Consider the following 23,504-nt stretch of genomic DNA (forward strand, 5'->3'; position numbering starts at 1 on the left):
TGCCAGAAGGAAGAGCTACTGCAAAAGCTCTGGGTACTCCAGGAAGAGCAAGAAAGCAAAATGGCAGGAGTGGCAGGAGCAAGGGAGATGGTGGTAGGAGACAAGGTCAGCAAGGTGGTAGTGGACTGTCTAGCCAAGAGATCAGTTGGGAGGCTATTGCCATAATTCAGGAGAGAAATTATGCAAATTTAGACTATGTGAGAAGGAGTGGCCACAGTGAGAAATAAAAAGATTTGGGATATATTTTGAAAGTTGGGAATTTGCTGACACATTTTATATGGAGTGTATGAGAAAAAAATTTGACCTCAGCTACAGGAAGCACAGAGTTGTATATTCGGAGTTGGGGAAGACTATAGGAAAAACAGATTTGGAAGGGAATCAAGACAAATTAAGTTTTAGGTGTTGGAAGGGGGTTGATGTGTTAGTCTGAAGTGCGAGGGAGAGAAGCAGGCTGAAGATATAAGTGTAAGTGTATACCTGGTATTTACATCTCTGAGTCCAGATACAATCACCTAGGGAGCAAGCACAGCTGGAGAACAGAAGACCTCTGAGCCTGCGGACTCTCCAACCTTTAGATGAAAAGGAGGCAGCAGAAAAATCCTAACCCCATACCTACTAAGTCAGAATATTGGGAGTTTGAGTTTAGATATTTATATTTTTAACAAGCTCCCCCAACTATGGTAATGTACAGTTGAGCTTGGGAACAACTGAAAAACTTAGACCTGCACTCAATGACACGCCTTCTTGTCATAATTTAGTAAAGTACTTTTAATTGTGTCACTAATTTTAGGTAATCTAGTAAAGTGCTTGTGAGATGGGAATTATGAATAGACAGCCAGGGAAGGAGGAAATGTCCGATGCTATAGCTTATGCTTCCAACCAAAAGACGTGATGTTTTCTATAAATTCCAAAAAATTAGCTGTCCCAAATTTCCATTCCTATATGCTCTCAGATGTGTTCCTAGTTTTTGAATAGAGAAAGGTGGGGAGATATTTTTAAGCATCTTGGTTGGTTTTTGTTAATTCATTGTTTCATCACATGAGGTAGCCAAAGAAATCTTAGCTTGCTTCTGTGTGCCTATTAAACAAGGGAGCAGATGACAAAAAGATTGATGCTAACCAATTTTTCATGAGGTTAGAGTTATCCAGGAAAGTGTCAAGAGTAGATACCCTAAAAAGGAATTCTGATAGATAGATATGTATCACTGAGTTTCACAAAGCCGTGCGTCTGAATGTGAGATCAACAAAAGGGAGAGTAAGAGCCAAAAGCCAGTGCAAGCAAAATGGCCCCAAGAGAGTCACTGCAGCCGACTTCACATTTATATCTAGTATATACCGCTTGTCACAGCAATAGCCACATATACGAGGATTGAAATTCTAAGTGGATGATAAATACCAATACAAGACGAACTAATCAAGAGGAGTGGAGCTGATTAAGGCCGCAGTGTTTAGCACTGCCAAAAGATAAAATGATCAGAAAGCTCAAACTGAGGATTCAGGGAGGAAAAATGGCTGTATTTGCTGAAAGGTTCAATAAATGTTTGGAGAATCAAATCCCTATAGAACCTCATATATATAGAGGTTATACTTGATCTCTTGATCTGTTTACTGGCAGCATGGGAATTACCTGGAAACTTATTAGAAATACAGAATCTCAGGCCAACCCCCAACCTCCTAAATCAGAATCAGCATGTTAATAAAGATCCCAGAGGATCTGTGTGCACACTAAAGTTTGAGAAACTCTGATGAAAGAGTCTGTTGCCTTTAAAATTATCACTGACAAGGAGGGTGGAAGGAAGGGAAGTAGTGGCTGACTCAGCACTAGACTTAAGAATGAACAGATACCTAAACTTGCCTTCTCAGAGTTCAATAAAAAATCCAGGAAGCTCCTCAGTTTGTTAAGTGAAAGAAGATTGAAGGAGAAATTTGGAGACAAGGTCTGAGCCCTCAATCAAGTGCAATCCCAGGCTAGTTACTTGGGCTCCAACTGTTCCCATAGCAAGGCACAGATATGGAAGCATAAACTCTGATTTAGGGGACATTCTGTGTGAGCTGACAAAGGCACCAAGAGAAGAATCAAGGTGGTTTGGGTAGTCACAGCAGTCACTAAGAGGAGCAGGCACTCACCCTTCAGAAAGTCCTTTCCATTCAGAAAGGAATGGAAATTATGGTCAAAGAGCAACAATTCAATTTTGGTAAGGTAAGTGGAATTTCCAGATGCATGGAAACTATGAACTTTGGAGGACTTCACAAACATTAACATTTCTGCAAAGGCTTCAGTGGCCATGAATCACACTTTCTTGCATAGCACTGAATTCTAACCACCTCCCATACAGTGAACCTCAACCCCACAGGCCTAACCAAGTCCATCAGGAACAGAATCTGAGAACTATGTGTTCTAAGACAAACCAACACACGTGCTCTTGTCATTCTGAAAGTGTTTTCTGAAGAGGCCTCTTCCTTCTATACCACAGTGTTGAGCAAGGAGAAGAAAAAGTCATATCATTATCCCATATATTCTTTTCATCCAGCCACAATTACAGGGAGGCTTGCAGCATGTTATGTGAGCCTGTCATCAAGGCTGAAGCTAAAAAATTTGAATTACACAACAGTAACACAGGCCCATGCATCCTGCTCAAACAAGGGAATTCAACCTCAAACCAACTTAAGGCACTTCTGGCATCCATGCCAACTGCCAGTTACCCTGAAGAGCTTAAACACATTGGTACTGATGTTTTGCAAAGGGATCAGAAAAAAATATATATTCTTTTTTTTTTTATTTTTATTTTTTTATTTTTTTTTTATTTTTTTTTTGAGACGGAGTCTTGCTCTGCCGCCCAGGCTGGAGTGCAGTGGCCGGCTCTCAGCTCACTGCAAGCTCCGCCTCCCGGGTTCACGCCATTCTCCTGTCTCAGCCTCCCGAGTAGCTGGGACTACAGGCGCCCGCCTCGTCGCCCGCTAGTTTTTTGTATTTTTCTTAGTAGAGACGGGGTTTCACCGTATTAGCCAGGATGGTCTCGATCTCCTGACCTCGTGATCCGCCCGTCTTGGCCTCCCAAAGAAAAAATATATATTCTTAAAGCATTTATTAGTATTACCTTCAAGTCAGGTGCTATGCTAAGTGCATTCCATGCATTTTCACATTTTCTCTTCAAATGTAACACCTTCAAAAATTATGATTAGCTGTATTATCACCATTGTATAGATATGGGAACCAACACTCAAAAAGGTTCAATAACTTGTCCAAAGCCACGTGGTAAGTGTACAAGCAGGATTCAAACTCGGGCCACTTGACTCTAATACCTTATAGTTCGCTACCAAAGGGCTCAACTTCCCATTATCAACTGCCCAGCCTCCCAATGTGAATTATAATGGAATAGAATTTACGAGATAGACACATTTACCATCTGCTTAAAGAGAACTTACTTGCCTGGACAAGTGCCCACTTGCAAAGGAATGCCATAGAATACGTATTTATGGTATCTACTAGGCATGGGAAATAAATAATTGAAGTGAAAGATCTATGCAGAAGTAGAGCCATCTGCCTTTCCAGTGTCACTTGGCCAGTAGACTTGGGTTCCCACTGTTCCCATAGCAAGGCACAGTTATGGTAGCATAAGCTCTGATTTGGGGGACATTTCTGCCTGAGCTAACAAGGCACCAAGAGAAGAATCACGGTGGTTTGGGTAGACAGCAGTCACTGAAAGGAGCAGGCACTCACCCTTCAGAAAACCTCTCTGATTCTAAGAGAGATTTCTAACACACTGTTACCACATTCTAGAAAAGGGTCAAGGGGAGTCCACTCTCTTCCCTAGAGGTGGGTGGTTAGCAGCCAACCCTCATGCAAGCCTCCAGGAGCACTCCATGGGGCAGTGGCAGGTTTATATGTCAGCAGGAAGCCAGCTTGCCACCCAGACACTAAACTATTATTGGAGCAGGCTAGACCTTGGCATCTGGCTGGTCTAGCTGTCAACACACCTTGCCAGTAACTGCAGGTGCTGGCTGCTGCTCTGGCACTGTCTCAGGAAAAGGAGAGTGCCAGAAAATATTACACAGACAAATTTTCAGCTAAGGGGCAGTGATTCTATCAATGTGCCAATGTGCCTTATCACTGTGTTGCTAGATAGAAGTCGGGTTATGATGTTACTGTGAGCCTATCTTAAGCATGGACACATAATCAGGGTTAGGAGGAGGCCTTTCTCATAAATACTGTAGTCGTCAGTCAAGACAGCTTCATCATTGAGAACACACACACTCGCCAAATAAATATATTTAAACATCAGCGGAAAATTTTTCTGAGTTTGAGGAGGTTATATATAAAGGATCACAGTGGGGAGGAGAAAACATTAATTTATTATGGAAAGAAATGATGACATCTTCAAACACCCAGATGAAACAGCATCTCCTTCCTGACTGGGAATGTGTGGTGTTACGTGTGTGTCGTGGAGGAGGTGGTTGGGGGAGGCCGGGAGATGGTAGAAGTCTAAATAGAGCATTGTGTGGGTTGTTGGGCTCCCCAGGGTGAAGAAACCTTACTGGAAAATTAGTTTTAAAAGAACAGAGTGTTTGTAAGCAGGGTTCCTATATGACGCCAGTGAAAGGAAAGAAGATGGAAAACATCTTCCAATTCCAAAAGTTGAAAAAGATAAAGACTAAGTTTCATGTAAGAAAACATCCTCTCATCGAAAAACAGCTATTTGTTACTGCTTCAAGAAATCATGTGTTTGATCTAGAAGGTTTCTGGCCTCCACTATGCCACCTGGAACCTCAGGTGTAATCTCCTGATCTCTTGTAACCTGAGATTCTCCATCTACACACAGAAGCTAATAATGCCTCCAGGCCCAGCACTGTCCACACCTGCAACATGCCTGCCAGGAGAAGGTGTCTAACCTCTCCAGAGCATCATTAGTCACCCATCCCCAAGAAAATAAATACAAAGAGGTGTTAGAAAATGATGTCATTGCATTTAATTCACCAGTATTCACTGCCCTGGACATGTCCAGCACTGTGTGCTAACCAGCTAACCAGGATCAGAAAGGTGCTAAGGATTAATTTGTCCATTCCACAGCCACTTGGTAAGTACTTAGTCAATGTAGAACATTGGATTAGGTCCAGAGAAGGGTACCTGTCCCATGTCCTCAAGATGCTTGCTCCACAGTAGAGAATCTTAAGAAATATAAGTAAATCACAATGAGTTACGGTATTCTGTGAGATGTACCAAATGGTATAAGCTGGATTAGTTCACTGCTTGCCTTATAAAGGCCTTATTCTTCTTAAGGTTGATTTTGCTAGTTAAAAAGCTAAGAAGTTTTCAAGAGTAGTTGGCAGGGTGGGTTCAGTAATTAGTTCTGTGTGAATCCTACCATTTCAAAAGCAAGAATGAGGCTGGATGTAGGAAATGGGTAAAAGGAGCTCAACCTCTTCTAAAAAAAAAAAAAAAAAAAGACTGTGGACTCACTTTGCTGAAAATTATCTTTTTTATTCAAGCTAGAAGAGTCACCATGGGTTTTGAAGAGTTCTTACACCAATAGCATAATACTCAGTTCCAAAAACATTGGGAAGTTTTATTATTTTTCCTAATACTTCATCTTTTACCTTTACACTAACAAAATTATATTTCAGTTGTATCCTAAAAAAAAAAAAAAAAAATGTTGAGGTAATATACCAAAGATTCTGAGCTCCTCATGCAAACAAAACCAAGTTCTTTCCTGCAGCAATATATCATTAACTTGCCAACATCTGGGCTGGGAGGTTTGTGATGTTTTGAATAAAACTTCAAAGGTCAAGGGTAAGCAAGGACCTAGAATTACTATTGCATCTAAAATTATTTTACAGCCTTCAAAAGAACATGGAAAAAATGATTGCAATTCTCAAAATTATATACTGCCTTTGGGGAAAACACATTTTGGAGTCCTTGGAAGTACACAGGTAATGTAAGAAGAGCCAGGCCATTTTCTACATTACAGTCAGTGCCAGACAGGAGGCACGGAGGCCGGGTACTGCCTTAGAATCCCAACCTGTTGTCTGAAATTTGCATACTGGTTTTCATCATTACCCCCATAAACAGATACTTCTTCTCATTTTTTTCTGTTAGTTTCTTGGTTCCTAAGCTTGCAGACCTCAGTTGGTTTTTCTTGCTCTTCCTCTTCTCACATTGTTTATTCACTTATTTGACAACTACCTAAATGGCTGCCTGTATCACATTAGGCCTTGTCCTGGGTATTAGGATTAAAATGGCCTCTGCCCTTCCAGAGCTGCAGTCCAGTTGGGATTACTAATAAGTAAACAACCAATTACAATACAGCAGTGTTTCCAAAAGTGTGGGTTTGGTCAAGCTCTACTACATCAGTCTTTAGCCTGAGCCTGGAAGTGGGCATTTAGGAAGCACTGGAGGTTAATTTTGTGCCCACCAAAATTTGAAAAGATATTCAGTATAATAGTTTGTGCTAAAGTAGGATGCACTTGTGCTGGGCTGGGTAATAAAGAGACCCATGGGAGAAAACATTAGCCCTAGTTGAGGGAAGGGAGGCTTGTCAGGAGAGATTTTCTGCCAAGTGATGTCTAAATTGAGATCTGAAGTATACACAGGAATTACCCCTATTTAGTGGAAAAGGTAGAGGGTAGGTACAAAAAGAAGAAATGTCTCAGGAGAGCCATTTCTTACAAAATCCAGAAGTGGAGAGAGTTCTTCAGGGTGGCTAGAATGAGAGGCAGCAGCAAGGAGACATGGGTGTTCAGAGAGGCAGTCAGGAAACAGATTAGGAAGAACCTCATAATATTATTGTGGAATTTGGACCTTATCTTGACCACACTGAGGAACTATTGGAGAATTCTTAAGGCCAAGAAGAAAAAAATGAGCAGTATGAGTCCCTTTCCCATTAACTATGGGTTTGTGCTACCCTTAGAGCCCATGAGGTTCTGGAACCACCTTTAAGGTAGAGTTTTTTTTCACCATCTGTCCTCAATTTGTTCCTCTCTCTTTTCCACTTCTGCAGACACAATCTTATTGCAACATTTCTCATCTCTCCTGTCTGGATTATGATAACATCTTTCAAAGTGGCTGCCTTGTCATTGTGCCCAAGCTTGTCTATTAGCTATGCTGTCAAAATGACCTCAGCCATTGATTTCGTCATGTTACTCTCCTCCGTAAGAATCTTCCTCTTTTTTCTACCAGTGACTAAATTTCTTGTCCTAACACTCAAGGCCTGCCACCATCTTCTTTTCTCATCTCTGTACGGTCTTCACGCTTTTTCAGCCCTTCAGGCCCAGCATGGAACCATCGGGTACCTCTTGATAAAAACGTTTACTCGTATTAACTCCCAATTATATCACATGTTCAAGCCTGTTAGCTTTAATTATAAAGCAAGCAACCTTGTTTTTTATCTACGGAATATTAGGCATCAACAAAGGAGGGAGGCATCAACAAAGGAGGGAGGCAAGATTTTATGAGAGCAAAGCTTCTTCTGACTGTCCAGTCTCATGTGTGGTCTGACAAAGTTGGCCAGTGAGGCACCACCTGAGGCACAGTAATAGGAAAAGACACCTTGTGTTTAGCTTCTGTCCTGCCCTTCCCCATCCTCTCCCGTGTGATTTTGCATTTCACAATGTCTAGAGGTGGTTGGGTTTTTTTTCTAATGAACTGTCAGATTTTATGTTTTTCCATTACCTCTTTGTTTCCTGTTTTATGTTTATGTTTTGGGTAGTTACCAAAAGGTTTTCTTCATCTCGAATACTAGGACCTTATTTGGATTGTTTCATTGCAATATTGGGGACTGGTATGCTGCTCTACTAAATTCTCTCCAACCCTCTGCCTGGTAGAAAGGAACTTAGTATCTGTTCTTGATGGGAGTGGCAATGTCCCTTCCCCAGCCTCTGGTCCAGTACCCGAATCTGAGTCCACCCCACTTTAAGGTTATGCTGGCACCCCTCCTCCCCATCCCAAACACTAGAATGGGTGAGTGGCTTACCCAGTTACCTATTCAGCTATCTAAGACTTCTACCAATTCTCTTGAAAGATTTATAGAAATTGTGTAAGAAATATTTTTTCTTATTTCTAGGTTGAGTTTTCCTTTTCTCAGTTTCAAGTTGGTTACCTAAGAGTCAATCATAAAATTTATGAGTCATAAATTATGTCTTTTGTGGAATAAGTCACAAGGGAGAGAGAAACAAATGAAAAGAGAGAGTTAGGAGGAGAGAGGCTGAAAAAAAAAATGTGTGAGCTCTTTTAAGATCAAAAGAACAACATTTTCATTTAGCTTTAGTGATGCCCAACATAATGGAATCCTTTCCTTTTTTAAAACAGCTTTATCAAAATATAATTCACATATCATGCAATTCATCCACTTAAAATGTACAGTTCAATGGTTTTTAGTCTATTCACAAAGTTATGCTATCACAATCTAATTTTAGAACATTTTCATACCCCCACTCCACTCCCATTCATGGCAACCACTAATCTACTTTTGTCTCTGTAGATTTGCCTATTTTGGACATTTTACATAAATGGAATTATACAGTAGGTGGTTTTTTATGAATGGCTTCTTGCATTTAGCATACTGTTTTCAAGTTTCACCCATGTTGTGGCATGTGTCAATATTCTATTCCTTTTATTGCCAAATAATATTCCATTATATGGATATACCATATTTGCTTATCTATTCATCAGCTGATGGACATTTGGGCTATTATAAATAATGCTGCTGTGAATATTCATATACAAGTTTTTGTGTTCATATGTTTTTAATTCTCTGTGGTATCCTAGGAGTAGAATCACTGAATCACGTGCTAAATCTGTATTTAACATTTAAGGAATTGCTAACATGTTTTCCATAGCAGCTGCACCATTTTACATTCCCACTAGCCTTGTATGAGGCTTCCAATTTCTCCACATCCTTACCAACAGTTATTATCTGTGTTTTTCATTATAGCCATCCAAGTGGGTTGAAGCAATATCTCCTTGTGATTTTAATTTATGTTTCCCTGATGACTAATAGTTTGAACATCTTTTCATGTGCTTATTAGCCATTTGTAAATCTTTGGAGAAATATATATTCAGATATTTTGCTCATTTTTAATTAGGTTGTCTTTTTTATTATTGAGCTATAATAATGTTTTTCATGTTCTGGGTAAAAGTCCCTTATCAAATACATAATTTGCAAATATTTTCTCCCATTCTGTGGGCTGTCTTTTCATTTTCTTAATGGTACTGTTTGCAACACAAAACTTTTTAATCTCACTGAAATCTAACTTATCTATTTTTTCTTTAGTTGCTTATGCTTTATGGTGTCATATTTTCAGCAAAGTAACACAAGAAGAGAAAACCAGACACCGCATGTTCTCACTCATAAGTGGGAGTTGAACAATGAGAACACAGGGACACAGGCAGGGGAACATCACACACGGGGGCCTGTCGGGGGATGTGGGGCTGGGGGAGGGATAACATAAGGAAAAATACCTAATGTAAATGACAAGTTGATAGGTGCAGCAAACCAACATGGCATATGTATACCTATGTATCAAACCTGCACATTGTGCACATGTACCCCAGAACTTAAAGTATAATAATTAATAATAAAAGCTGTTGCTCAACCCAGGTCACAAAGATTTACACCTATGTTTTCTTCCAAGAGCTCTACAGTTTTAGCTCTAAAATGTATCTCCATACCCCATTTTGAGTTCGTTTTTGTGTATGCTGTGAGGTAAGCATCCAAATTCATTCTGTTGCATGTGGATATACAGATGTCCCAGTACCATTTTGTGAAATTACTAATTCTTTCCCCTATCAAATTGTCTTGGCACCTTCTCAAAGATCAATTGACCATAAATGTAAGGATGTATTTATAGACTCAATTATGTTTCATTGATCTATGTGTCTATTCTTATACCAGTTCAATTCAAAAGGCATTACACCAGTACTGCACTATCTTGATTACTGTACTTTGTAGTAAGTTTTGAAATTAGGGAGTGTGAATCCCTCAACTTTGATTGTAGTGTTCTTCTTTCTTAAGAGTGTTTGCTATCCTGTGTCCCTTGCATTTCCATATGAATTTTAGAATCAGCTTATATGAATTTTAGAATCAGCTTATTAATTTCTGAAAGAAAAAAGCTAGCTGCAATTTTGATATGTATTGAATTAAATCTGTAGGCCAATTTGGGGGATATTGTCATCTTCACAATATTAAGCCTTCCAATTCATGAATATGAGCTGTCTTTCCATTTACATAGATCTTCTTAAATGACTTTTAACATGTTTCATGGTTTTCAGTGTACAAGTTTCACACTTTTATGATAAATTTATACCTAAGAATTTTATTATTTGGATACTATCATAAATGGATTTTTAATCTCATTTTTAGAATGTTCATTACCATTCTACAGAAATATTTTTAATTTTTGTATATTGATCTTATATCCTGCAACTTTGCCAAACTTATTTCTAACAGTTTTTTTAGTTTGTTTGCTTTTAGTAACTTGTTTCGAGTCTTCTATATACAACACAATTTTCTATATACAACTATTTCTACTGCAACCAGAAATAGTTTTACCTTTTCCTTTATCATCTGGATATATTTTATGGCAGTTCCCCCTTATCTGTGGCTTTACTTTCTACAATTTCAGTTACACAAAGTCAAGAAAGTAACAAAAATGTTAAATGGAAAATTCCAGAAATAAACAATTCATACATTTTAAATTGCACACCATTCTGAGTATCATTATGAAACTGTTCAGAGTCCCACTCTGTCCCACCTGGGACATGAATCATCCTGTTGCCCAGCATATCCACACTGTATACACTACCCACTTAAGTAGCCTTCTCGGTTATCAGATTGGCTGTTGTGGTATCAAAAGTGCTTGTGTTCAAGCAGCCCATATTTTACTTAATAATGGCCCCAAATCACAAGAGTAGTGATGCTGGCAGTTCAGATATGCCAAAGAGAAGCCACAAAGTGCTTCCTTTATGTGGGAAGGTGAATGTTCTTGACTTAATAAAAGAAAGAAAAAAATGTATGTTGAGGTTGCTAAGATCTATGACAAAAAAAAAAAAATCTATCCACGTGAAGAAAAAAATTGTGCAAGTTTTGCTGTCACATCTCAAACTGCAAAAGGTATGGCCATAGTGTGTAGTAAGTGCTTATTTAAGATTCAAAAGGGATTAAATTTGTGAATGAAAGACATGAACAGAAACATGTTTCAATTGACAGCAACTGGGTTCAGTACAATCCATGCTGTCAAGCATTCACTGGAGGGGTCTTGAGTGTACCCCGGATAAGTGGTGACTACTGTATATCTTTTACTTGCCTAATTGCCCTAGATAACACTTCCAGTATAATTTTAAACAGAAGTGATGATCGTGGATATCCTTGTTCTGTTCCTGATCTTTGGGAAAGGATTTTTGTTGAGAATTGTTCCTCTATATTCAAAAGTAGTTTCCTTGTGATAACTTTGTCTGGTTCAGTTTGTAATGACCGCCTCACAGGATGAGTTAGAAAATGCTCCCTTCTATTTTTTGAAAGAATTTGTGAAGAATTGGTGCTAGCTCTTTTTTACGTTTGTTAGAATTCACCAGTGAAGCTGTCTGGTCCTAGGCTTTTCTTTGTGGGAAGTTTTTTGATTACTAATTCAATCTCTTTACTTCTTACAGGTTTGTTCAAATTTCTATTTCTTCTTGAGGCAGTTTCAAAAACTTGTCTTTCAGAGAAGTTGTCCATTTCATCTAAATAATCTAATTTGTTGGCCTATGGTCATTTATAGTATTTCTCTGTTATTCTCCTTACTTCTGCAGTATCAGTAAATGATTCCCCTCTTTCATTCCTGATATTAGTAACTTGAGTCTTCAAGTTTTTTTTTTTTTTTCCTGGCCCATATATTTAAAAGGTTTATCAACGTTATGGATCATTTTAAATATCCAACATTTGGTTTTATTGCTTTTTCTATTGTTTTTATATTCTCTGTTTTACATATTTCCACTCGAGTCTTTATTTCCTTCCCTCTGCTTACTTTAGGTTTACTTTGCTCTTTTTTATTCTGGTTTCTTAAGGGAGAAGTTAGGTTATTAGCTTGAGATTTGTATCATTTTAAAAGCATTTATAGGTATAAGTTTTCCCTGAACACTGTGTTGGATGCACCCTGTAAGTTTTGGTATGTTGTATTTTCATTTGCATTTATCTTAAAGTGCTATGTAATTTCCCTTGAAATTTCTTTGACTCATTGATTACTTGGGAGTATGTTTAGTTTCCATATATTTGTGAATTTTCCAAGTTTAATTCTGTTATTAAATTCTAATTAATTTAATTCCATTGGAGTCCTTTCATTTGTAAGTATTTTTAAAGTATCCAATCAAAACTACTCTTGTCGCAATTCCACTCTAAAAGTAAAAACAAACAACTAAAGCCTGTACCCAAATAAGCCTACCCAAATTGAACAAAGCAATTTAAGGAATGAACTCTGCAAAGGAGGAAAAATGTAATCAACATCCTGTGATTTTTTTCAGTGAATCTCACCCTTATTACTTATTTTTAAATTAAAAATAGATATAAAAATACCTTCAAGATTTTCACAGGGAGCATTTAATTTATGGAACTTACAAATACAAGCATGAACAAAGAAATCACAGATTTTTTAGACAGAGAAATAGTGGAGTGGGGGAGGACTAAAAAATGTGAGTGGTTTATTCAATCTAGTTTTAAGTGATTTCAAATAACAAGACTGTACCACTTCCCTTGGCAGATTTATGGAACTTGGGTAGAAATATTTTCCTGACATTCAGGCTGAGTTTTCCTTTTCTCAAGTTCATCATGTCAGGCATAGCTGTGCCTCTGTGCACCACCCCAAATAGTTCCTCTCCTTATTTAGTTTGAGTTTCAGTCCCTCAAGGACCTGCAGGTGGCTATTATATCTCCGTTTTTTCATTCTTCATCCAAGTCAAACATATTTAGGCCTCTTAATCTGTCCTCTAAAGCCAGCTCTTACACTTTTGCATTTCTGTTCTTTGAATTTGGTGCAGTACATTCATTCTTTCTAATTCATGAAGACCCCAAATTGTGTATGAGTCACTAGGACTCACTCTCGATGTCACATAAGCTACTGTCTACCTCTACACCCCTGGCATTTTACTTGGGGTGTGAAGCCCAAAATAGTACTTAAAATTAAAAAAGAAAAATAAAGACATTTACTGTCCTTTACCAACCACAGGTGGTTTTCAGTCTCACTGCTTTCCAAGTACTGAACCACTGTCCTGTTGGATGTCTGTCATTTGGATTATTTTTTCCCTCTCTCAGGCGGCAGAAATAACCAAGTTCTTTCTCTGGCTCTCTCAACATTCCCAACAGTTCATCTGTTCTGGTGCAACCATTCACAGCTCATGCCAAGTTTACAAGTGCACAAGTTTTTTCAGAGTCCTGCTAGTGTATCCTAACTATTTCTGAAACCCTCGGCTAATCTTTACCTTTACATGCCTTCCAGTGGCTCAGCAGATTTCCAAGCAAAACCTAAGTCTGATTCTTTTGTATGTTTTCTCAAACCCAGCTAAAAGTATAAGATATTCTTTAATCTTTAGAACAGTATTCTTTATAAGGTTCAGTAGCTCTTAGTACTGTATTACTACTTAGTGCTATATTAGTACTTAGTTCAGTAGCTCTTAGTATTAGTACTTACACAAGATACAAGATTCCCACATGCACTCTCTCAACGCTATTAGTGACTGAGCATTTTGCATTCGTTTCTACCCACTAACTTTTCTGCATGAGGTATACTCATATCTCATTCATTTGAATTCCACTAATTAAGAATGTAATGTTGCCTGGGCTGAAGTTTATCTTTGCTCCATGGATGAAGATTCAAATAAATACTACGTGAGCAGAGGTGGTACATTTGGCGTATATAAAAGAATAACGCTGCCTGAGAACTAATACATCCTTTTTTTGTCCATCAAAGTGTTTTACATATGTATTTATTAAAGCAGACTTGGTAGCATCTCTCCTTGAAAGAATGTGTTTAAAAATTAATTCAAATTACATGTGGAATAGAGGAGACTACATTGCTTTTCATATGGGAATTCAGACTTTCTCTACTTCCAACAGCGCTGGAAAAACTATATGTGTCATTCATTTAGGTTCCATCCACAGATGCAAAGCCAAGATCCCAAAATGAAATCCATCTCCTATCAAAATGGCTTGCTTTCATTTAACATTTTACCTTCAACGGTCACTCCTTTGCTCAAAAATAACTCTAGAAATGTTATCATGTGACCTATTTCAGATAATGTATTTGTTAGATTGTGAGCTCCTAAAAGCAGAAATTGGATGCACAATGCATTTCATATAGTAGGGCCTGAAAAATGTAAATTAATGTACAGACAAGACTTGAATGCTTAAGACAAAGGAGTAAATAATAGTAAAACTAGCAGGTATTCTGGATGACTCTTGAAATGGATAGGATCTTTATTTTTCATTTTTTTATACTAGGAAGAGTTTTTACATGTTCTCCCAACAGGTCATGTATCACAAAGTAGTGTGCAGAATTAAATGGAGCCAGACATTGGCTCAGATAATTGGACTTAGACAATAAACATTCCCTGGCAAGAAGAGACAAAGTAGAACCAGCAGCAAGATTAGACATTAAACCTAATGAGTCTAGGACAATTGAATCTAGGCATGCTTAGGTGAGAAAAATGACAAACTCAGATATACAATAAATATCCTAGAACTGGAAGGGACCTTATTGAGTACTCTGTTCAATCCATTTATTTTTCAGATTCAGAAATTGAGACCAGGAGAGATTAAGGGACTTTCTCAGGAACATAAAACAAGTGCTACAGCCAAGACTAAAATACACTTCTCCTGCCCCCCAATTCCTTGTTCCTCCAGCTGTGTCTCAGGTTCATTATTTATATTGCCAGTTGAATTGATGATCTTCCATACAAACTGAAAAACTTGCCACTGACTCCGATTTTTAAAGCTTGGATAGGAAAAACATTTGCTCATATATAACTGAAAAAAAAGCCTAAACCTCACGCTTTGCATAACATTATTTGGTTCTTCTTTATGCCAGGTGTCTTAATTACTCTTCACGGTATCCATTAAGATTTTTGTTTTAAAATAATCATTATGTTACCACTGGGCAAAAAAAAAATATGTAAAATAACTTGGCTCCCCTGACTAGGGTGGTAAGTAGGATAACAGGCTGTCTTTGAAAGAACACCACTCAATGAGCCAACTCAACTGTTTACATAGGTGGATGAATACACAAAGCTTTCTGGGTACAGGGCTGTTCTGCTGTGTCTTGGGGAGCCCAGAGGACCTGCAGGAGAACAGTTACTATTGTTCCTGGCCACAGTCTCATTTGGATGCTGTATCTGTACAGCAGGCAAAACAAATGGCAGAAAGTAGATTCCAGAAGAGAACAGCAGACTCCAGCTACATAGTTTTTCACATTTATAATGAGCAATAGCAGGTTTTCCCTCTCTTTTCTTAAATCCCAAGGTTTCTGACATTTCCCAGAACTTTGCCAAGGTATTCATGTTGGTGTCGAGTATCCGTAACAAATGTTAGAAGCCAGCATGGCAAACCCCAGGAAAAATTATGAGATGCTTTCCCATATCTCAGCACCTCCTCAACACCTCTGTGCTTTCTTCAGGCTTCTGTTTCCTTTAAAAGTATCTTGTGTCCCAGGCATCCTGCTAAATCCTCATGGGAGGGATGGCAAATGCGTAACCTGTGTGCCTCGACTCCCTGCCTCCTGTGACTATTGCAGACATTGCCAATCACAATTGTCTCCCCAAGGGATGTGGCCTCACAATTTATATCAATATAGAACTCCAGACAAGTATTCCTCATCAACATACCACACAAATAAAACTGTTTGCCATCCCTGCCTTAAGATAGCATCACAATAAAAAAAAAAAAAAAGTAGCCTGGAGGGGAAATTCTTGAACCCCAAAAGTCTCCACTGACTCAATGGGCTTGGACAATAGCATGCAAAATAACAAGCAGCAAGGTTGCCATTTTGCCCCTCAAATTATATCATCCTAACGAAGAGGCAGTTTATGCTTGCCAAGATAAAATAGGAATATCTTTAAGAACTTTGTCCCCTAGGTGTATAGACCCTTCATTTTCACATATATGGGGTGTGTGTGCGTGTGTGTGTGTATATATATATGTGCGTGTGTGTGTGTATATATATATGTGCATATATATATATGTAATTTGTTTAAGACAGGGACTCACTCTGCCTCCCAGGCTGGAGTGCAGTAGTACTGTCACGGCTCACTGCAGTCCTGACCTCTTGGGCTCAAGCGAGCCTCCTACTTTAGCCTCCCCAGTAGCTGGGATTACAGGTACACACCACCATGCCCGGCAAATTTTATAGACTCTTCAACAATCAGATTTAACACCTAAGAGCTCTAGGGCTTCAGAGTCTCCTGTGTAGTCCCATAACACAGTGGTGTTCAAACTTTGTCAGTCATGAGAATCACATGGAGGGCTTGATGAAACACAGATTGCTGGGCCCCGCCCTCAGTTTCTGATTCAGTAGGCCTAGGGTGGAGCCCAAGAATTTGCAGAAATGAGGGATACTGACACCGCTGATCTAAAGGCTACATTTTGGGAACCACTGCCATAATCTGTTGCACTGCAGACTCCAGCCTCACCCTTCCTCCTTTGCCTGCTCACCTGAAACCACGTTTTTCAGGGTCACATAGTTGTAAAACAGCAATTCCAACAGTTGCTCTGTCTCTGCTCTGCTCTCCCTGGCCTCTCAGTCGTACTTGGCATTCCATTTTCATACCCACTCCTCTCTCAGTTGCCTGAATGCTGAACCACCCAGAGTTCCTCCTAAATATATTACTGAGCAAATCTCCCTCTGTATCTCCTTATGCCTATAGAAATACAAAATACAAGATTTTGCCCTTAGTTTGTCTCTCTGAATGTCCTTTATCTCACCTATTTCCACAAATGACATCCCTAATGAATTTAGATTAAATCTGCATCTCTCAAATGAATTATATACTCACAGTTGTGCTTCCTATGGTTTTTGCTTCCAAACTTCAGGGTTTCATTCATTCTGTGTCTCCACCTGGAAGGCCCTCATGCTTACAGCTCCCTGCTCAAATCCTATACAACCACCAAAATCCAATTATGTGCTGCCACTTTTACAGACTCTTCCCTGATTACTCCAAATGGGTGAGCTCTCTCCCTTTCCTAATCTCCTATGGTAAAATCTTCTCACATGCAGCCTCTATTACTCTCATATGTTCATACCTTCTTCCTTCTGTGCTGAGATAATTGCAAGGCATATCTTGGTGACCACATAGTCTCCTATTTACCAAAACAATCTTGATTGCAGGTATCTTATCCAATTATCCTCATCAGTATGCTCATACTTATCACACCATGTGTTCTCATTTTTGGTTCAAAGTATATGTTTCCCAGAATAAATAACCCATAATTTTTTCTGGAACATCAGCATACTTTTCTTGGTATAAAAGCCACCCAGAAATATCACAAGTCTACCCTTGATAATAGTTCAATGCTTTCCCCATTAATACTAGCTGTTCTCTGTCACAAAGACCTTTTACTACCTTCAGGGAGAGAATGTTTGCCCCCACTCTATCCAGCCAAAGGTGTTAAAGATTTAATCTACATGTTTAGCCCCAGTCAGACCTTGAGCCATTTCTAACCCTCCCAGCATGGTAATCTTTCAGCAGCTTCGTTCCCACCAGTATGTAAGGGCCTAGGATTTGATTTGATGTTGCCAGCATGATATCCAGTGTCCCTGAAGAGAACCACCGAGACATACATGTCTGCTGACTGTAGTCTCCTTGCCAAGACCTGCTGAAATTCTACCCAATTTATACGACTTTGCCTTCTTCCCAACTTCCACTCTAGTTCTTCCTGCTCTGAGCCACCTTCTTGACTGGGGGCCTACATTTGACTTAGTCTTCACCAGGCACCCTTCTGCAAGGACTTGGACCCTGTCACTATTCCTCCAGGCTTCCAAACAGATCTCCCTTGATGACAGTGCTAGCTTCTAAGTACAAGTATTGCTGCTTTCCAGGGATCTCTGCTATTGACCACCACTCACTAAATTATGAGCCTTCCCACCATTCCCCAGGACTCATCGGATATAGTCATTTGAGCAGCCTCAGAGTCATGCCATTTTGGCTAATGATAGGCTAGGGCCTCACCAAAAGTCTATTTGATACCTTCCTTCCAAGAACCCCAAAACCTAAATCCCTACCATGGACTCCCTTCTCATGGTATCCCATGGCCCTGGGTCCACTGTTCCTTTTGGGTCTTCCTCTGCATGGAATTGAGGAAGGCCTTGCTGATATTACTACTACTACATGCTTCTCCCAGGGATTCCACAGCATGGGCTTAATTATCTTTAACTCATCACCTCCATCACCCACCATCTCATGATGAATGAGACACACCATCCTAGTCACAAAGGGTGAAGTCTCCTCCAGAGCTTTCTCCTGCGCAGTCTCTCATCCTCTAGTTAAGAGGATGACTACTCTCCTCCCAACCATCTCCAGAATAATTGTAAAGATTGGGTTGGGGAAGAGAAATCTTGGTCTTGCCTTCATGGGAGGCCTCAAGGCTTGAGATTTCTTTTCCTGAAACTTTCACCCACCCTTTGGGTACCAAAGATTGAATCCTCACCAATGACCATCAAGAAGTCCCACTGCCTACAGCTAGCATTGGGCCAGATGTCTGACAGGTTGCAGGAAGAGTAGTTTTAGTCTTCAGCTCAGACTTCTCATGCTTATACACTGGATTTGGATGATTTTCAGATTCTCCTGAAGGCTACTTTAATAGCTCCTCAAAACAATGGGACCCCTAGGGCGAGTTTAGCACAGAGGAAAAACAAAGACATACTCACCCTTACGATCACCAGGAGTGACATTCAAATTCAACACCTGGCAGCCATTCATTAATTTGCCGGCTTGTCAACATTCTCAAAAAAATAAAATTTCAGAATTTTTGTGGGAATATACTATTATTGTATCCAGCAAATCCTTTTCCATGGAATTGCCAACCAAAATAAGCCATCTGCTGACCCAACACTGCTAATAGCACAGTTTTCCACAGAGTGCTAAGTGTCAACTTTCTCAGCCTTCCACTTCCACTTATTACTTGCAATTGTCCAACCTTACTACAACTTGGCAAACATTGATTTGAGGGCTATCACATAACAAAGCCTGCTGTTTCAGATGTTGCAGTAATCAATAATAGCAGAGGATTTGAGAATGTTTAAGACACTTTTCCCATACTTCATCTCATTTAATTATCTACACCAAATTATTATACAGCTCAGATCAGTAAAACATTGATAGCCCTGTTTCTTACCTCCTTCCACCCAGCAAGCTATTCTTGATCCCGCTGAAGTCAGCTCTCTACTTAAAAATAAATAAATAAATAAGAAAACTCAGTGGCCCAAGGAGTTTCAACAACCAGTTTACCTAACTGTTCTACTTGTTCCAGTACAGGCCACAAAGTCCTCTACATTTATTCAGTGACCTCAAGAAGAAAAATATTAAAGTTTCCTCCAAATAAAAATTCCTTAAATGACTTTCACTAAATTTTCAGGCTAGCTTTAATGCTGGCATAAACTAAATAAACAGAATAGAATTTTGTTTATAAACTCTCCAGATTTGGACTATTAGTCATGAGCAACCCACACAAATAATTTTTCAGACTGACCTTTTCTACCCTTGCCACTTCAGTGTAAGTCATCCGTGACTTCTGGTCATCCCACATACTTTGTACTGACAAACCTTTAATTTGCAAATGGAGATGGGATGACTTAATAGGTAATTTTTCATTTAAGAAGTAATATTTTTGTTAAGTGCCTTGTCTGACTAAGTTAGCAACCAAAGTTAAATCCACAGAGTATAAAAAGAGTTTTGTTTACACACAAAAAAAAACAGAAAGAAAAATTCTTGTCCACATCATTCTTTGACAATGCATCTGAATAATAGTGGGCTATAAATAGAAGATGCAAGAATGACTAATTCTGTTTTGACTCCATCTCTTCAATGACAAAGGAAACCCCTCTGTACAAACATATTAAGCTAAATCATAACAGCTGGACTTTAGGAATTTTATCTAGAACATCTACATCAAACAACTAAGGGTGCCAACCTTGAAGATGTACAAATAACTCTCAGTGGAAGCCAGTTTTATAACTATCAACTCAAGGGACTTGTGATTTAAAAGAAAGATTTAAATACCGCCTTGCTTTAAAAGAATACTCCCTTGAAATCATCACTGCTAATAAAATACAGGAGAAATTTACCCCAAATTACTTTATCCTGGAAAAATCTTTTGTGAGAGAGAGCACACATGATTCATTTATAGCTAGAATCTTTCTTTCTGAAAACTTAGTTATCCTTCAGAAATTTGTCAGCTAAATTAAGCCCTTAGCCATATAGAGAGAAGTCTGCTAGCACTGCACTGGGAAGAGAATGAATGAAAGACTGGATTGAATTTTCCATGGAAGCCGACAATTAAAATTATTTTCTTTGGTATATCCCTTTCTGTCCGTTGTTTTGGAGCTCTCCAAGAGAAGAAAAAGGTTAAGAAGCCTGATTCAGTCATTTCCAAATCTCACTTCCAGTTTCCATCTTATTTAAGACATGACTTAACTTTAATGTGTGTAACATAAACAGAATCATAAAAGGGAAAGAATTAGAACAGTCTGGAAGAGTAAATGTCCAAAGCAGGAAAATGCCACAGCTGATTTGCCCTTTTTATTGCTGTTGGTCTTTTGCGTTGTTTACTGCAAGAAGAAATTCTCTGTCCTCTGCTGCCGCTTCCTCACCCTCCATTACAATCACTGGGAATTCCAATTTCACAAAGTTATTACAATACAGCCACAAATAATCCATCTTGTCAAGTCCATCTTCGGAGCCGAAGATAAAGTTGGAGCTGAGTTGCTACACACATCTGGAGAAGGTTCGTTACTTGTAATCGTGAGCCGCTCTGTTAATGCACCCATGAGAAAGGGGCTGACAGGCTGCATATTTCTGCAAACTGTTCCCAGAAAGAACCAATTTCCTGACTTCCATGTGGTGTCAATAATGGAGGCATGAGATGGAGCAGTGCTTATGAAATATTAAATCTGCTTACAGGACCAGCTAGAAGCAAATTCAGACCACCTGTGAGAGGGAGTCTAGCAGTGGGTACGCATACTTTGGCACACACGTGGCACATGTGAATGATATGCTCTAATCTATGCATTTGGGCTCATTTGCCACAAAACTTCCTGACAGCAGTAGTGAGAGAGAGAAAGAGAGATGCAGTAAAACACATTTTTGCACATTTAGAACTGAAACAGTTCAAATCACTGACATTATTAAATTTACTATCATAAGCAGCCAAAGTTCATCTTATTCATCAGGAAAAAAGTGACTGATGTTTCGTGGCATTAGTATTAGATCATTTTCGTTCTTGCCAATAAAAACAAAGCATTAGTGTTTCAATGTTTTAATATCATGATTTAATTCTCTCAATGATATTAGGACCAAGAAGCTCAACCAACGTGAAGACCCCATCAAAATTCTTGAGTCAAAACTATGGTTCTGAAATGAGTTCACCATCCTGACCTCCCATTTCACAGTATATATTTTATGCTTGTGACTTTCCAAATATGGGCTCTTAACACTGCAAATGTAAAGTTTTATATGACTAACTTGTGTTTCAAGGGTTTGCCTAAGTAAATAGAAAAACATCTGGGCTCTTTTTACTGGCAAAAGCAAGAGATATTTGACCTAAGATCAGATTCTGAGACTTGAACATTAACTTGGTCTTTCCACAGAACGTCTCTAATTTTCCACAACTCTCTGCTGAGAGGGTTCAGCCCAGTACTTTTAGAGAAAGGATGGACTAAGCATGTGTCCCCCTAAGACATATGTCCCAGTTGGCTTCCTTCACTCCAAAACTTTACCCACTGTTGTAATCCACTCCCACCTAAACAAAAAGGTACTATTGCAGGGGCTGGAACAACCCTCCAAAGTCAGGGTCTCAGTTAGACTGGGGGCATCTAGCCCAAAATCTCTCCAGATGGGAGGGTGTGCAGGATACTGCTTTAGCTGGAAGTCAGGACTTTCAAACTGTCCCATCAGCTCTTCAAGGGCACCATCTACATTTCTAGTCTGAAATTCCTTAGGTTTTAAGATAAGCCCCCTGCCCAGGACTCCCTAGAGTCTGGAACTAGAGTAGTCTGCAGAGTGGCATTCTGGGCCTTGACTCCCTTTCTGACTTGGCACTGACCTCTAGAAACAGAATGGGCCCACCCTCCAGGGACAGAGTGGAGATTACCCAGACTCAAGGACTAGCACAGTATGGACACCTGTTCACACATAGGTCTGGACAGCACCATTCCCACTGCATCCCACATGAAGGGCACACCTGCACACATAACTCCAATGAGAGGAAGCAGAATGCAGCTGTGCAGCATTGCAGCCATTGGAATCTAGTCTAACTTTTCTTGAAATTTTACATTAAAATTTAAAAGCAATCAACCTAATCCCCGATCCACTTTTGTCCATGTATGTTATTAAAAATCAACTTTTAAATTTTTTAATTGAAAGTTAAATTCTATCTTGGATATAAATAATTATGCTTCTTCATGACATTCTGACAAAAAGTAGTTATATCCAAGGGATAAGAACCAAGGTTAGTTTCAATAGTCATTTTCTTCACAAGTTCAATGAATTCTTAGAATTTGACTTTTAGAACAAGATTATATATTAATATGTCTACACAAGGACTTGTACACGAATGTCCATAGCAGCATTATTCATGGTTGCCAAAATGTGGAAACAATTCAAGTATTCACAAACTGGTGAATGCATAGACAAAGTGCAGTATGCCCATACAATGGGCTGCTATTCAACAATAAGAGGAAACACAAGTACTACAGATGAACCCTCAAAAAGATTATACTGTGAAAGAAGCCAGACACAAAAGACGTCATGATTCCATTTATATAAAATGCCCAGAAAAAGTTTATAGAAATAGAAAGTAGATTCCTGGCAGCCTGGGGGTTGTGGTGGGAACAGGTTGTGACTACAAATGGACACATCTTGTTGCAGATATAAAAATGTTCCAAGTGGATTGTGATGATTTCCCAACTCTGTAAGTTTACTTTAAATATCATCAAACTGTAGCAAAAATAAGGAATCAACCTAAATGTCCATCACCAGATGGTTGGATAAAGAAAATGTAGTGTATGTACACAAAGGGATACTATTCAGCCATAAAAAAGAACAGAATCACATCTTTTGCAGCATCAAAGTTGAAACTGGAAATCGTTGTCTTAAGTGAAATAAGTCAGTGATATGGTTTGGCTGTGTCCCCACCCAAATCTCAACTTGAATTGTATCTCCCAGAATTCCCACATGTTATGGGAGAGACCCAGGGAGAGGTAACTGAATCATGGGGGCTAGTCTTTCCCATGTTATTCTCGTGAGAGTGATTAAGTCACATGAAAACCGATGGGTTT

At 39.0% G+C, this 23,504-nt stretch overlaps 1 long non-coding RNA gene across 1 annotated transcript in view; it reads right to left on the reverse strand.

The window, feature by feature from the left end:
- Positions 1-22,562, reverse strand: part of LOC117069631 — a 41,279-nt gene extending 18,717 nt beyond the window's left edge. The window contains exon 1 of the long non-coding RNA XR_004431610.1: positions 19,346-22,562. This is a non-coding gene — a long non-coding RNA (uncharacterized LOC117069631). The remainder of the gene's footprint in view (positions 1-19,345) is intronic.
- Positions 22,563-23,504: the final 942 nt, after the last annotated feature.

This window comes from Trachypithecus francoisi, unplaced genomic scaffold, assembly GCF_009764315.1.
Source record: "Trachypithecus francoisi isolate TF-2019V2 unplaced genomic scaffold, Tfra_2.0 Lachesis_group3, whole genome shotgun sequence".
Lineage (NCBI taxonomy): Eukaryota > Metazoa > Chordata > Mammalia > Primates > Cercopithecidae > Trachypithecus > Trachypithecus francoisi.